Source organism: Elephantulus edwardii, unplaced genomic scaffold (assembly GCF_000299155.1).
Source record: "Elephantulus edwardii isolate Elephantulus edwardi_28Jun2011 unplaced genomic scaffold, EleEdw1.0 scaffold00448, whole genome shotgun sequence".
Classification (NCBI taxonomy): Eukaryota; Metazoa; Chordata; class Mammalia; order Macroscelidea; family Macroscelididae; genus Elephantulus; species Elephantulus edwardii.
Genome location: NW_006400198.1, coordinates 492409 through 508818, shown reverse-complemented (window position 1 = coordinate 508818; position 16410 = coordinate 492409).

Here is a 16410-nt window from a genome sequence, read left to right as displayed (position 1 = left end):
CCGTAAACATATTTCATCCAGTTTTTCTCAGTCTTACTCCCACCCCAATGCCAGCCTCATTCTACAACAGTGGGAATGAGTGTGTTTTGAGACAGCGGAGTTGGCACAGGATAGAACAGCGTTTAGGGCTCTTGTACATAGGGTTGCTATGAGACGCAAACGACTCGATGGTACATAACAACAACAGCAACCTTTCAGTATTGCAAGTTGAGGCTTGAATTTGTTATTTAGTCCATTCACTTTGAGAAATTCTTCTCTTTGTTTCCTAAGTTCAAATTTTTCCCACCTTTTATGATACTTTGCTTTATATTCTAAAGGTAATCTTTGAAATACTCTGCTCAGCTCTCTTCTGTATTTCTTCCTTTGTTTTGACTTCTTTATGTTCTAGTGGATGATTCAGAGTTTCTTCTTACATTCATTTTGGTCTTTCTTTTCTTTCCTATCAGTGTAATGGTCTTTTGCTTTTCTCATGAGCGTTATCTTTGATGGAATGCCACAGTTCCTCTTGTTTTCTGCCATTAGTGTTCAATGCATCAAATCTATCCTTAACATGTCTTAAAATTTAATTGCCATGGAGTAAAGGCCATATTCTGATTCTAATGAACTTATTTTAATTTTCTTCACATAAGTAATTGATGGTCTGTCCCATATTCAGGCCCTAGCTTGGTTTTTACTGCTCATCAGAGCTTTTCCATGAACTTTTTCCACAGCTATAGACAACCTGATTCCTGTATTGTCCATCAGGTGGGATCTACGTGTATTGTTACCATTTATGGTTTGTGGTGTTTTGTTTTGGTTTGTTTTGGTTTGGTTTTAACAAAAAGTATTTACAGTGAGAGAATCCTTGATTGAACAAAATGCTGTCATGATATCTCTTGTCTCATTTTTTGTCACCAAGGCCACATAATAAACAATAATTACACAACATGGTCAAGAGTGTAACAATAAATTCTAGAAATATCTCCCAGTTTTCCAGAATCTAGTAGTCAAAACTATCATGTATATTGTAAAAAAATTATTTTTTAAAATTATATTATTTAGGTGATTTATTCTTCACAGTAAATCTTTAAGCAAGACTATTTCTAGTCAATATTCCATAATATAAAAACTTGAACCTAAGGATGACAAAAGAAGAATTGATGCCTTCAAATTGTGGTGCTGAAGATTTTCGAACATACCATGGACAGCCAAGAAAGCAAACAGGTCTGTCTTTGAGAGGGTGAAACCAAGTTTTCCCTTGGAGGTTAATATTTTGAAGCTCCATCTCATATACTTTGGGCATGTAGCCAGGAGAGACCAGGCCTTGGAGAAGGACATCATACTTGGAAGGGGGGTGGGAGGGACACAAGAGAAGACCGCAGATGAGATGGATTGATACAGTATCTGGAGCAATGGGGGTTGGTGTTTTGGAATTAGTGAGACTGACTCAAGACAGAGTAGGGTTCAGGGCTTCTACACATAGGGTCACTATGGGTGGCTGGTAACTCAACGGCCATAACAACAAGGAGGTAAATTAACCAATCTCCATGCTGGAAAACACAAAACTAATAAATTGTAGACCTGGAATTTAAATTCAGGAAATTTAGGTGCAGATTTCCTGAAATTAAAGGAAATTAAATATTCACCTACCAACATTTGGTAAAAGTGGCAAGAATCTGCAATGCAATTTTGAAAGGGATGTGGTTCAAGGCCATCAGCTGCTCTGGGGAGGACGGGAAATCTCCTCCCATGTGATTAACTGCCCCTAAACGCCCATTGAAGGGTCAGCTATGGGTCGGTTCCGACTCTATGGTTTATAACACACTACATACACAACAAGCCTCTAGTAACTCTTCTGTGCTTTGGACTAGAAAGTAAAAGATAAAAATAAAAGTCACAGAGGTTGAAATTTACCTTCAAAACAAACAAATGCATTAAAAATACCGTTATGCAAATTTGTTGTTGTTGTTATGTGCCATCGAGTCGTTTCCGACTCATAGCGACCCTATGCACAACAGCCCTAAACCCTGCTCTATCCTGCGCCAACCGCACCGCCTCTGACACACCCATCCCGATTACCCCAGTCACCGAATCAATCCATCTCATAGAGGGTCTTCCCCTCCTGCGCTGTCCCTCCACCCTCCCAAGCATGATGTCCCTCTCCAAGGACCCGTCCCTCCTGGCAACATATCCAAAGTATGTCAGATGAAGCCCCAGAATCCTTGCCTCCAAGGAGTAGCTTGGTTTAATCCTCTCCAAGTTGAATCTGTTTGTTTTCCTGGCAGTCCATGGTACATTCAGTACCCTTCTCCAGCACCACAGTTCAAAAGCATCAACTCTCCTTCTGTCCTCCCTAGTCATTGTCCAACTCTCTGATGCACAACAAGCGATTACAAAGACCATGGCCTGTATCAGGCACACCTTAGTCTCCAGAGAGACACTGTTGCTCCTGAGTACCTTAGAGAGGTCCCTAACAGCAGACTTTCCCATCGCGATACGCTTTTTGATTTTCTGACTGCTGGTGCCAAGAGTGTTGACCGTGGAGCCGAGCAAACTGAAGCTGTGAATACTCTCAATCTCTTCCTCATCCATCCTGACACTGCCAATTGGTCCAGTGGCGAGAATCATTGTCTTCTGGACATTGGTCCATACTGAAGGCTGCAGTCCCTGACCCTTCGCAGCAAGTGCATGAGGTCCTCCTCAGTTTCAGCAAGCAGGGTTGTGTCATCTGCATAACGGAGATTGTTAATAGATCTTCCACCAATCCTGATGCCATAATTCTCCTCATAGAGCCCAGCCTCTCGGATAATCTGCTCTGCATACATGTTGAAAAGGTATGGAGACAGGATGCATCCCTGGCGTACACCCTTCCCAATTTTGAACCATGCAGTGTTACCCTGCTCTGTTCTCACTACTGCCTCTTGGTCCAAGTATAGGTTTCGTATTAGCACAATTCTGGGATTCCCATTCTTCTCAGAGTCAGCCACAGTTTGTTATGATCCACACAGTCAAATAGACAAAAGTAGGAGCATTATCTTTTTCCAAAATATCACCAGTGCTTTATTAGTTTGTCATATTAATTTATTATAGCATTTTGCTTACTATTAAAGATTCATAGGCTAAATATGTAATATACAGATTATAATAAGTTTAATTGTATTATTATTGTAAAAATTTATTTTTTTGCATTCTAATTCAGTAGTAACCGACAAGGTGATTGGGATTAATTTCTCCACTAAAAACAATATGAAAAGTCTTGACACTAAAAAATTTAACAAAACTAAGAAAAAAATTAACAGAAATAAAATCAAATTTAGAGACTTTTTGGGGGGGAAACATGAATTTCAGAAGCAAAGAGAAGTTTCTGATTTAAATGTCATTCTCTAATTCAGTATTGTATTTTGTGATTTTTATTTAAGATAATTATTTGTAGGAACATAAATGTTTCCAATTTTCTTTGCTTTTTATACTTATTGTGTTATAGGACTTAACTACTAAAAATAAGTATCTAAAAGACATTATTTTGAAAACAAGAAAGCAAAATTCTATTATAACCCTTAAATAATTTTCCCCTCTATTCTGTTTTTCTGATTTCTAAGATGGTCAAAGAAAAAGATATCAGTACTGAAAACTTCATGTGAATTTCTTTCTTTTATCAAACCTATAAATTGCTTCTTTACACTATGTAAAGTAATACAGAAGCAAGATTCCTTTCAGATATACATTCTGGTTTGGACTAATACGGCAAGTAGAAAGAGATTTCTATGTTAAACTGATTTCTCCTCTGATGTTAAACTACCTGAATAAATCTTGACCTTGCAAAGCAAATCTTGATTGCTTGCTAGCACAGAACTGCTCATGTACAATAATCTTTATGATAAGATCTATGACCTTAAATCACATTTTAATGGGAATAAAAGGAAGAATATAAAACAAAAAATGTTGAATTATTTAATGATTTTTTTACTAAGAAAGTATCAACATGCTGAACATAAAGCAAATGTGTGAAATTATATTGGGTACATGTTAAAATTAAGGGTCATTTCATTATTTACCAAACATCTTAGGTCAGTAAAAGTAACCTGAGTTTCAATTCAGGAAAAGTAACGTTTAGTTTCAATTCACAATTTACAACTGAAAATAAATCCTCCATGGATAATATAAATCATGTCTTTTACTCTGAGACTTGCAAAGTTCTGAAAAGGTTTCTTCAATCAAGTGTAAATAAAACAGTACCTCTTAAGTCAATAATAAATGAATGTTGAAAACTCCAAGATAAATATTAAAATATTTCTTAATAGCAGAATGCTTTCTAAATTTCTTTTCCTGTAATTTTATCCCTTTTAAAGGAAGGCAACATGGCAAAGGATCACCAAATCTACATATATATCACTCAGAGTTGGTTGGGGATTTTTAATTCTCTTTTCCAAGTAAATCATAAACTAACAGTTACAGAAATAGCCATCTATGTAGCAGTGGCTATTGGGATTAATAATACGTTAAAATACCTTTCCATTTTTTTTTATCCAATGTAAACACCTCATGAAAGAAACACTGTCTTAGTCACATTCGCAGGACATGAACAATAAATATGAAGCCCAAGAAATATTTATTGAACTACACTTAGTCTTAAAAGTAATTTCATTCCTATTTACTATCCTCTAAAATTAAATTACAACAAAATATCATAACTCTTGTTTCTATTTGTGTGACTTAAAATGGAAAGGGCTATATATGGGGTTGTTGTTGTTGTTGTTGTTAAGTGCCATCGAGTTGCTTGCAACTCTGTTCTATCCTGTGACAACTTTGCCATCTCAAACACACTCATTCCCACCACTCCACTCACAGAATCGATCCATCTCATCAAGGGTCTTCCTCTCCTGCGCCATTCCTCCAGTCTCCCAAACATGATGTCCCTCTCCAAGGACCAGTCCCTCCTTGCAACATGCCCAAAGTATGTCGGACGAAGCTTCAGAATCCTTGACTCCAAGGAGCACTCTGGCTTCAGCCTCTCTGGGACAAAGCTGTTTGTTCTCCTAGCAGTCCACGGTACATTCAACACTCTTCTCCAGTACCACAACTCAAAGGCATCAGTTATCTTTCTATCATCCCTATTCGTTATCCAACTCTCCAATGTTGATTATGCAAAGGCTTTTGTCTGTGTGGATCACAAGCTATGGCTGACTCTGAGAAGAATGGAAATCCCAGAATATTTAATTGTGCTAAAGTCTGCTGTTAGGGACCTCTCCAAAGTGCTGAAGAACAGTGGTGTCTCTCTGGAGACTAAGGTGCGTCTGATACAGGCCATGGTCTTCGCAATCACCTGTTATGCATCAGAGAGTTGGACAAGGACCAAGGATGATAGAAGGAGAACTGATGCCTTTGAGCTGTGGTGCTGGAGAAGAGTACTGAGAATACCGTGGGCTGCTAGGGAAACAAATAGATTTGTCCTGGAGAGGGTTAAACCGGGTGGCTCCTTGGAGGCAAGGATTCTGAGGCTCCGTCTAACTTACTTTGGACATGTAGTGAGGAGAGACCGGTCCTTGGAGAGGGACATCATGCTTGGGAGGGTGGAGGGACGGCGCAGGAGAGGAAGGCCCTCTACGAGGTGGATTGATTCAGTGACTGGGATAATTGGGATGGGAGTGTCAGAGACAGTGCGATTGGCACAGGACAGAGCAGAGTTTAGGGCTGTTGTACATAGGGTCGCTATGAGTCGCAGGTGACTCGACGGCACATAACAACAACAGCAACAATGTGAAACCTATACTTGGACTGAGAGGCAGTCATCAGAACAGAGCAGGGAGACACTAGATGGTTCAAGATCAAGAAGGGGGTCTTCAGGGACGTATTTTGTCTCCAGACCTTTTCAATCTGTATGCAGAACAGATCATCTGAGATGCTGGGCTATATGAGGAGGAATGTGGCATCAGGATTGGTGGAAGAATCATCAACAACCTGAGTTATGTGGATAACACAACCCTGCTTGCTGAAACTAAGGAGGACCTGAAGCACTTGCTGCAGAAGGTCAAGGATTGCATCAGTATGGATGGTGATGAGATTGAGATAGTTAACAGTTTTAGTTTACTTGGCTCCACAGTCAACACTCTTGGTAACAGCAGCCAGGAAATCAAGAGACGAATTGCATTGGGAAAGTCGGCTGTGAGGGACCTCTCTAGAGTACTGAAGACCAGGCTGTTGACTAAGGTGCACCTGATCCAGGGTACAGTCTTTGCAATTACATGCTATATACAAGGTAGAGAATTATAATTGGTGTGATTAAGAATCTTCAAGTCAGTTTTGATTACTTACAGCCCACTGTGCAAAACTTAGATCAATTCTATTATCTTCTTAAAAGTTATCATTTCCTTCTCTTATAGAAATCCAATTCATAGCAGCCCTAGGAACAAAAGATCTGAAGCCTGTTTCTATCCTGTGCCATGCTCACACTTCTTGGCATACAACAGCCCATAGCAACATTTATCATGTAATCCTTCCGGTTGGGTGTCTTCCTCTCCTTTGTCAACCCTCCACCTTTTTCATTATCATGTCCTGCTCCAAGGAATAACACCTCCTAGCAATATGCCCAAAGTATGTCAGGCGATGCCTCATCATTCTAGCCTCCAAACAGCACTCTGGCTGCATCCTCCCCAGTAACAATAGTCTCAAGTATTTCAGAGTTGATAATACAAAATAGGTCTGGTTTCAGATTAGTTTTTCAGAGAGTTACTATGAGTAATAGTAAACTCAAATCACAGAGTTGCACTATTTGGTGAGTACAGAGAGAGTAAAGGAAATGGGAAAGATCCAATGGGAACCTGAAACGTAATAGTGGGTGTAATTCAAAGGTGATTAAGTGTATAAAACACAATGAATAGGAATGATTATATGAAACACATGAAGAATAGTGTAAAACACAATGTATATAAACTTTGTGAGCAAACTAATATGAAATAAAATTATATTTATTAGATCTCATAACAACAACTATAATATAAAAATTAATTCTTTCTTCCTCTGAAATCACCTTCTGAGCCACTCCGCATTCTAAGCCCTTCCTCCTTAGAGCCTTACCCCTCAGAGACCCTTCTCCCCTGAAGTCTCCTCCTCTCAATTCCTCTCCCTCTAAGCTCTTTTTCCTCTGAGTCCCTCCCCTACGAAGACCTTTCCCCATTCTGAGTCTCTACCCCCTAAGCCTGTCTCCGTTTAAGCTCCTTCTCTCTGTAACACTCCCCATGAAAGAAAGAAAGAAAGAAACATCCCTTCTTCAGTTTTACTTATTCATTGTCCAACATCAACATACATATGAAACAACTAAAATACCATGCATTGCTTGATTTATGTGCATCTTAGTCCGTAAAGTGGCATTCTTACTTTTTAGCATTGTATAGAGATCCTTCACAGTAGAGATGTCTAATGCAATACATCTTTTGATATATTTACTATTATTTCTTCCATGAGTGTTGATTATGGATTCAAGTAAAAGGAATTTTTGACAACTTCAATCTTTTCTCCATTTGCTGTGATGTTTAAGCGAACAAAAAATGCTTCAGTTGTGAAGATTTTGCTTACTTGGTGTTGAAATATAATTCATATTTGAAGTCTTTGATCTTTATCAATAAGTATTTCAAGTGTTCTTCATTTTATGCAAGAAAAGATATTTGATCTGTATATTACAGGCTGTTGATGATAATTTTTCCAATCCTGTTGGTCTTTTTTTAAATTCAATGTATCATATTATTTGTTCACTGTACAGTGCAGATATATATGGTAAAAGAATGCAATCCTGGTACACAGACTAACACACACTAGGAAGCAGGGCAGGCCCATCCACTTCTGAAATAACAGATCTTTAAAAAATACTGTGAAAACAGCTAGAACAGTACATATACAAAAGACACAATCCTGGTACACATTTTTCTTTATTTTAAGCCATTCAGTGTTCTCTGGCTCCATTTAGACAATAACTTATTGGTGCAGGTATAGATTTTGTATAAGCATAGTTAAGTGTTCTGGAGTTCCCATTCATCTCAATGTTAGCCATAGTTTCTTATGATCTACACAGTCAATAAATATAGACAGATGTTCCTCTGATATTCTTTGCTTGCAGTCAAGATCTATCTGACATCAGCAATGATATGCTTAGTGCCACAGCCTTTTCTAAACCTAACTTGAACTATGTTCTCTGTCTGTCCACCATGGGTGACCCTGCATGCAGTTTAAAAACTAGTGGAAAGATTCTAGAATAGCAACAAGCAGCACACAACCTACCATCTACAGCACAATAAACTGACAAACAAATTGTATATGCGTGTGTGTGTGTGTGTGTGTGTGTGTGTCAGAGAGAGAGAGAGAGAAAGAGTGAGTAAGGAGTTGTGTTGTCAATTGAAAAGCAGTCAATTTGAATCCACTGGCTCGGGAGAGAGAGGAGTTTCTAAAATATCCCACTTGATTTACAACCTCTGAAAAGCTGCTAGGACAACTCTAGTTTGTTCTGAATAGATGGTAATGAGTGAGGAAGACACACACACATACAAATGTGGAGTGACCTAGTATGGTAGATGTGGTGCTGCCAACCCAAGGCAGGTGGAATCCAGCAGCTGCTCAATGGGAGAAACACGGACAATCACTTCCCATGTGAATTATAGCTTCTAAAACCTGCTGAAGGTTCACCTACAAGTAGGTTAAGACTTGACACACATAACAACAATAACATATAGATGGTATTTGCATATTGCTAGAGAGGATGAAACCAGGCTGCTCATTGGAGGCAAGTATTTTGAAACTTGATCTCACATACTTTGGACATGTGGCCAGAAGGGACCAATTCCTGGAGAAGGACATCATGCTTAGAAGGGTGGAGGGACAGCACAGGAGAGGAAGACTCCAGATGAGATGGACTGACACAGTAACTGGGATGATGAAGGTATGTGTGTCGAAGACAGTAAGACTGGTTCAGAATACAGCCGAGTTCAGAGCTATTTCACATAATGTCGCTATGACTCGCACGCAGGTAACTTGATGGCCCGTAATAATAACAACAGATATATGGCATTCATATTAAGTGGTAGTAATATACAGAAAAATATTTTATCCTTTAATCATCAATTTATCTGTAAAGTGTATGAAAAATGACAATTGTGTGCCTGGTACTATGTTACCTGTAAGATTATATTGATAAAAGGTAATTTCTGAATTCAAGAACATCTCTTTCTATCTCTAGTTCACAATTTCTCTCTATTTTATTTTTTAAATATCATGCCTATTTGTCCTTTATTGACTATGCGGATCATAACGAATTATGGCTCACATTGAGAAGAATGGGAATCCCAGAAAACTTAAGTGCTCCTTCCAAACTTATACATAGACCCAGAGGCAAACAGGACAAGGGAACACTATCTGGTTTTAAATTAGGAAAACTGTGTATCAAGGTTGTATTATTTCTCCATATGTATTTAATCTGTATACTGAGCAAATTATTTGAGTATCTGGAGTCTATGAAGAAGAATGTTGAATCAGGACTGGAGGAAAATTTATCAGTAACCTTCATTATCTGATGATACAACCTTGCTTGGATCCACAAAAGCTTTATAAGAGTAATTGTTTCGGAAAATGGAGACATGGTCTTATAAATAACGCCTGAAAAACAGGAAGAAATGATTGAGGGTAAGGATGAAACTTCAGAAGAGATCCAGAATTAGTTTAAAATGAGAGATAGTTTTAGGAACTCCCTAGGAGATTGTAAATATTATCAGGAAGTTTTCCTCCAAAAGTTAGAAAATGCTTTGTGCTCCTCACCCTAGGTGAGATGGTGTCTGGAGTTTTGTTTGGACATGAAAGAGAGAGCAGCCAAGAACCCTTGAGAACTTAGAAACATTCAGCTTTGTTTGTGAATCTGAGTTCGCCTCATATTAGGCTTCTTTAGATCACATCAACCTCCCTCGGTGTAATAGAAGCATATGTCGTCTTATCTTTATATTCCTCTTGTGCCAAACTTAGTGTGTTGGAGAGTAGGGGCTCATTAAATTAAGGCGCCGAAGAGAAAGAATTTCAGAAACAGCAGGAAGACTGCATAAAAATAATGATCTTTGCTTCACAGTGAGAAGCAATATAGAATGGGTTGAGAGCTAAATAAATTACTTTTATCAAGTTGAGTGTCACCAAGTGAAAGCCGTTTCTCTAAAGCGAGGACTGGGGACGTGCAGGAAGCATGTCTAGGCAGAGATGCCAAGAGTTGAGAAAGGTGAGAAAGGAGTTAAAGAATGAAAGGACTTTCACTGTAATAAAATCTCCAGCTGGGGGGAAAAAAATAAAACTTTTTTGAAGGGAAGCATGTATTAACCTTTTGAGTAAAAAGAAAATAAGTAAAACTATCCTGGGAAAGTAAACCAATAGCTCAGATAAATGTTTTCACAAACTAAGCAATCTTGAGGAACAATTGTAACAGTAGCAATTTTTCCTTCTTTACTCCTTCTATTTTAGAGGTATAAACTCTAGGCCTTAGGAATGTGAAGTTTTTGGAATGAGATTCTAAATGCCAGTTGAGTGTATTTCAACTCATTACAATCTTATGTGTGTCAGAGCAGAACTCTGCTCCAATAGGATTTGAGGGATAAAATTTTAGAAGTAGATCAGCAGCTTCTCATCTTGTATGGTTGAATCTAACCTATTGGTTAATGATTTAGAATGTTGATATATTTGAACCACTCAGAGATTTCAAAAAGGAAGGAAAAAAAAAAAGCAAACTCCAAAACAAACCAACAGAAACCAACTTGCCACACAGTTGATTCTAAATCACAGCGACCAGACAGGAGGGAGTCGAGTTACCCCAGGGCTTTCTAAGTTTACTTGTCTTTCTAGAAGCACACTGCCATATTTCCTCTCCCTTGATGCAGCTGGTGAGTTTGAACTACTGACCTTATGGTGAAGACTTGAGCACTGAACTACTATGGTTCCACTGAACTACTGTGGTTTAAAGACTCTTAAAAAGAAAATAAGATCCTTAATGCCAATTTTTTGGAAGGAGAAGTGGCATCCTCTTCTGTAATAGCTTGCTTCCAGAAACCCTATGAATCTGGAGAGAGGAAGAAAGACACCCAAGCGTCAAGGACTCTCCTTCATAGTGTCACTATGAGCCGCCTGCGACTTGACGGCACTTAACAACAAATGCCAATTTTATTTTTTTTTTCCTGTGAACCATATATACAATATAAACTAGAGAATCTCAAACATTGTTGTTATTGTGCCATTGCATCAGTTACAACTCAAAGTGATACTATGGACAATGAGAATGAAACCAGCCCTATCCTGTGCCATCTTCACCATCTTCAACACACTTGAGCCCATTGTTAGAGTTACTATGTCAAACCATCTCGCTGAGGGTTTTCCTCACAGTGGTTCAATGAAACCACAGAAAAATCTATGGGTCCTTAAAAAAGGTATTCTCAAATTCAAACTCTAGTGATTCTTGTATTTTTTAAATCTGAGTTCAACTCTGGACTCTAGGTTTTTAATACATTTCCCCCCCATACATTTCACCCAGAGGAAAGTTTCTACTCCAATTGGTCTCTTCATCTAGGGCCCTGTGTGCTTATGACAAAAGAATGAGAATGGTAAGAAATCTTGACATTTAAAGCATGCTACATTAATAATTTAATTGCCAAATATAAAAATAAATACAAATTTTCCAGTCTATATCCTTCAATTGCTCTATTACCTTAGAGGCAGTAAGCAATGTCCATTTTTGGCATATATTCCCGTGTTTCTGACCCATAGAGACATTAACAGGGAAGAGAGTGACTCAGTACTTTCATTACCAATCTGTTCATGTACAGATTTTTTTAAGCAACTTAAACTGAGAAAATTTCAAAAAATTGTTAAAAGAAAGCAAAGAGCGTAGCATAGTTGTTGAAAAGCTAATTTTCTGATTATGCGAGAGAAAAGTTTGAAAGTTCAGAGTACATACACACAGTAGCCCCAGATCTTATATTGTAGAACTGACAACTATTTAAAATTATTAAGGCAGGGAGAGGGGGATTCTATCTTTTTCAGTTGAGGGAAAACAATTCAAATCACATTAAAGCTTTCAGAATCATCTATATACTATTACAATCCTTTAATGTTCAGATACACATTCTGGATTACACACACACACACACACACACACACACACACACACACACACACACACGAAGAGACACATATTTAAAAGAGAAGGATATGTTTTGCAATTGATGAACGTGAGTATATTTAGTGTAATTTGTTTCTCATGAGTGCTCAAACTCATTCCTATCAAGTCAGAATTGACTCACAGCTGACCCTCCAGGGGGCTTCTGAAGACTAATTTGCACCAGAGGAGACTGACATTTTTCTCAGGCTAAATCATAGGTGAATTGGAACTGCCAGAGAGACGCCACCTTTACATTAGGAGAGCAACTCCCTACAGACTATGCCACCAGAGCTCCCCATGGACACTACTATTAAATCAGCAGTGCATTTTGCTACTAATGACACATTAGAACTGAGAGAAGAAAAAAATAACATTAACAGTTGCTGCTTGACTTTTCTGGTTAACAAAAAATTATGCTGTATTTTCAAGCTATAAACTTAGTCCTTGAAGTTATGTGCCAGGAAGCCGAGTACATCTCATAGCCCCTATGGACCACGGATCTGAACCCCATCTTATCCTGTGCCATCTTCATATCCTGACATACTAGAGCTCATTTGGGTAGTAACTGCGTCAGTCTACCTGGTTGGGGGTCTTCCTCTCCTTTGCCGACACTCTACGCTACCAAGAATGACTGGAATTTAAAAGTTGGAAACAGTGAAGAAGGAATAGTAGTTGAAAAATATGGGCTTGGTGATAGAAATGAGGCTGAAAATAGAATGACTGGATTCTGTATTTTCAATGATTTCTTCATTGCAAATATCTTTTTTTATAAGACTCAAAAGATGACTTTACACATGGATCTCACCAGAGGGGTTACATATTAACCAGATTGACTACATTTGTGGAAGAAATTGTTGGAGAAGTACAATATTGGCAGCCAAACTAAGCCATGGGCAAACTATGGGCCAGACCATCAATTGCTCATATTCAAGTTCAAATTGAGGCCAAATAAAATGAAAAGAAGTCCACAAGAACCAAGATATAATCTTAAATCTATTCTATCTGAATTTCAAGTTCATCCTAGAAATAGATGTGAGGCATTGAACACCAATGATTGAAGACCAGATAAGTTGTGGGATGATATCAAGGATATCATTCATGAAGAGAGCAAAAGGTCATTACAAAAAAGGAGGAGAAAGAAAAAAAAAATTGAAATGGATGTCAGGAGAGACTATGAAAATTGCACCAGAGCATCGAGAAGCCAAAACAAAGGAAAATTATGATGAAGTAAAAGATATGAAGAGAAGATTTAAAAGGGCAGCTGAGAAAACAAATAATGGAATGTGCAGAGAACTGGAATTGGAGAATAAAAAGAGATCTCGCTCTGCATTTCTCAAACTGAAAGAAATGAAAAATAGTAGATAACAGTAATGATGGAGGAAGTGGAAGCTGAATTATTGCACTGGCAAAAAATTAGGCCCCAGGAATTGAAGAGATACCAATTAAATTGTTTCAGTTAACAGATGCAACCTTGGATACACTCACCAACGTATGCCAGAAAATTTGGAGGATGGCCACAAGATTGAGAGAGGTCCATATTTGTCCTCATTCCCAAGAAAGTGATCCAAATGAATGTGGAAATGATCAAACAATATTATTAATAACACATGCAAACAAAATACCGCTGAAGATTATTCAAAAACAAATAGAACACAGATAGGGAACTGTCAGAAGTTCAAGTAGGATTTAGGAGAAATCATGGCACCAGACATATCATTGGTGATGTCAGATGGGTCCTGGCTCAAAGTACAGACTACCAGAAGAATGTCTATTTGTTTTTCATGACTATGCAAAGGTGTTTAACTGTGTGGAACATAACAAGCTGTGACTGACATTGAGAAGAAAGGGAATTTTAGAGTATTTAATTGCGCTTATAAGAAACCTATACCTGGACCAGGAGGCTGTTGTGAGAACAGAGCAGGGAGACACTGCATGGTTTATAATTAAGAAGGCAGTATGTCAGGTTTATATTCTCTCTCAATACCTATTCAATCTGTACTCTGGACACATTATTTGAGAAACTGAGCCCTATAAAGAAACTTAGTCCTAGAGAAATGAAATTTCTTACAAGTAAAAGAAGAACTAGGGGAAAGGGTAAGATTGGGATAAATAAATAATCCCATTTAGCTCTGTAAAAACAAACCGGGCTTGTTTTCACTGAGAGGATTACAAATCCTTGTACTCTTCCAAAGTTTTTGAGATTATTAATCTTTATGCGAGGACCCAGCCTATCATTCTGTCAAGGAGATATGTGTTCAAACAAGTGGATTTAAACTGTCAGTCTTCCAGTTAACAGTCTACTCATTTAATGTCACTGGGCAACCCAAAAGACATAGCTGTTTCCTTACTCACTCAGTTCCTACACACTCAGAAAATTTTGCCTTTGTCTTTCTAAATTGACAACATTAAGCCACAAAAATTAATAAATTAACTTGAAAGAAAAATGTCAAACTGTTCTACATGTGACCAATTTGGATTTCATATTCACTTTTGTCCAGTGCAAAATGACAAGTATTAACAGTGTTAGACTCCACTCTTATGGACTCCTTATAGGCAGGCTGCTACATGCTTAGGAATTTTGCAATACACGTGTCACATTTTTAGTAGTTCAAATTTGCCGATGGTGAGAGTATTTCAATATCAAACAACACTCACTGTTAAGTGAATTCCCATTCTTAGCAAATCATAATCAGTGTTCACCTGTATGGATACTGAATCAGCAGACCACTCCGAAAAACCCTCTAGTCTTCCACTTGATTCCAATGCATCGCCACTCTATAGACAGAGTAAAACTTCTCTAGGTGATGAACATTTAGGAACCGGACTACCACATCTTTCTCTGGTGGAGCAGCTGCTGATTTCAAACCACAAAACTTTCTGCAGCAGTTGAAAGCTTAAACCAACATTCCACCAGGGCTTCTATTATAATGTAGAAACTGGCAAATGTTTCAAAGGAGGCCTTTTTATTCCTCTGATAGCCAATTTAATAGCACATCAAACACACAAAAAAATGCTACAGTGAAATGTTTGCATTACAAACCCTGCTGCTTTCCAGTCAACTCATAACAACAAAGCAGAACAGAGTAGAATTGCCAAGAGGGTTTCCAAGTCTGTAAATTTGTAAGGATAAACGATAAATTTGTATCAGATAAAAAGTTTAGGGGAGGGAATAATATCTTTAATTAATAAATATTGATTCTTGATTGCATGTTTGATCGATATCTGACTGTAAAAGTTGGTAGAAACCTTCCATTTCCTCCTTTTGGGCTCTAGTTGTCAGTGCGTATATTTGAATGATAGTGGTATTCACTGGACTTTTTTGTATGCATATAGATATTACCCTGTCACTCACCACATTGTATTTCACGATGGATCTAGAAATCACTTTTTTAATTATGAAACCAACCCCATTTTTTTTCACCTTTGCATCCCCGGCATCGTAGATCATATGATCATCCAATTCAAAATACTCCATGCCATGCCATCTCATTTCGCCAATACCTAGTATGTCAACACTTACATGTTCCATTTCTTTCTTAACAATGTCCAATTTTCCTACATTCATACTCCTCACATTCTACATTCCAATCACTAGTGTCTGTTTACAGCTGATCCTCCTTCTTTGTGTTTTCATATCTGAGATCTCAGTATCAATTGCCAAGTCTGATAGTCTAGGTGTGCTCTATTGTACATAGGGTTTTTGCTGCCCTGGATGTACTCACTAAGTTATACCAAAAAATCTGGAGGAGAGCCAGCTAGCCAAGTGACTAGAAGAGATCAATATTTGTACTCATTCCAAAGACAGATGACCCCACAGAGTGCGGAAATTATTGAACAATATCGTTAATATTACATGCAAGCAAGATTCTGCCGAAAATTATTAAAAAATGACTGGAGCAACATGTCAACAGAGAACTGCCAAATGTGCAGGCTGGGTTTAGAAGAGGTTGTGGTACTAGGGATATTATAGCTAATGTCAGATAGATCTTGGGAGAAAGCAGAAAGTACCAGAGAAAAGTCTCTCTGTTCTTCATTGACTATGCCAAGGCTTTTGACTGTGTGAATCACAACAAGCTATGGTTGACTCTGAGAAGAATGGGAATCCCAGAATATTTGATTGTGTCTATGTGAAGCTAATACTTGGACAAAGACACAGTTGTCAGAACAGAGCAAGGAGACACTGCATGGTTCAAAACAGGGAAGGGAATCTGCCAGGGATGTATTCTGTCTCCATACCTTTTCAATCTATATGCAGAACAGAT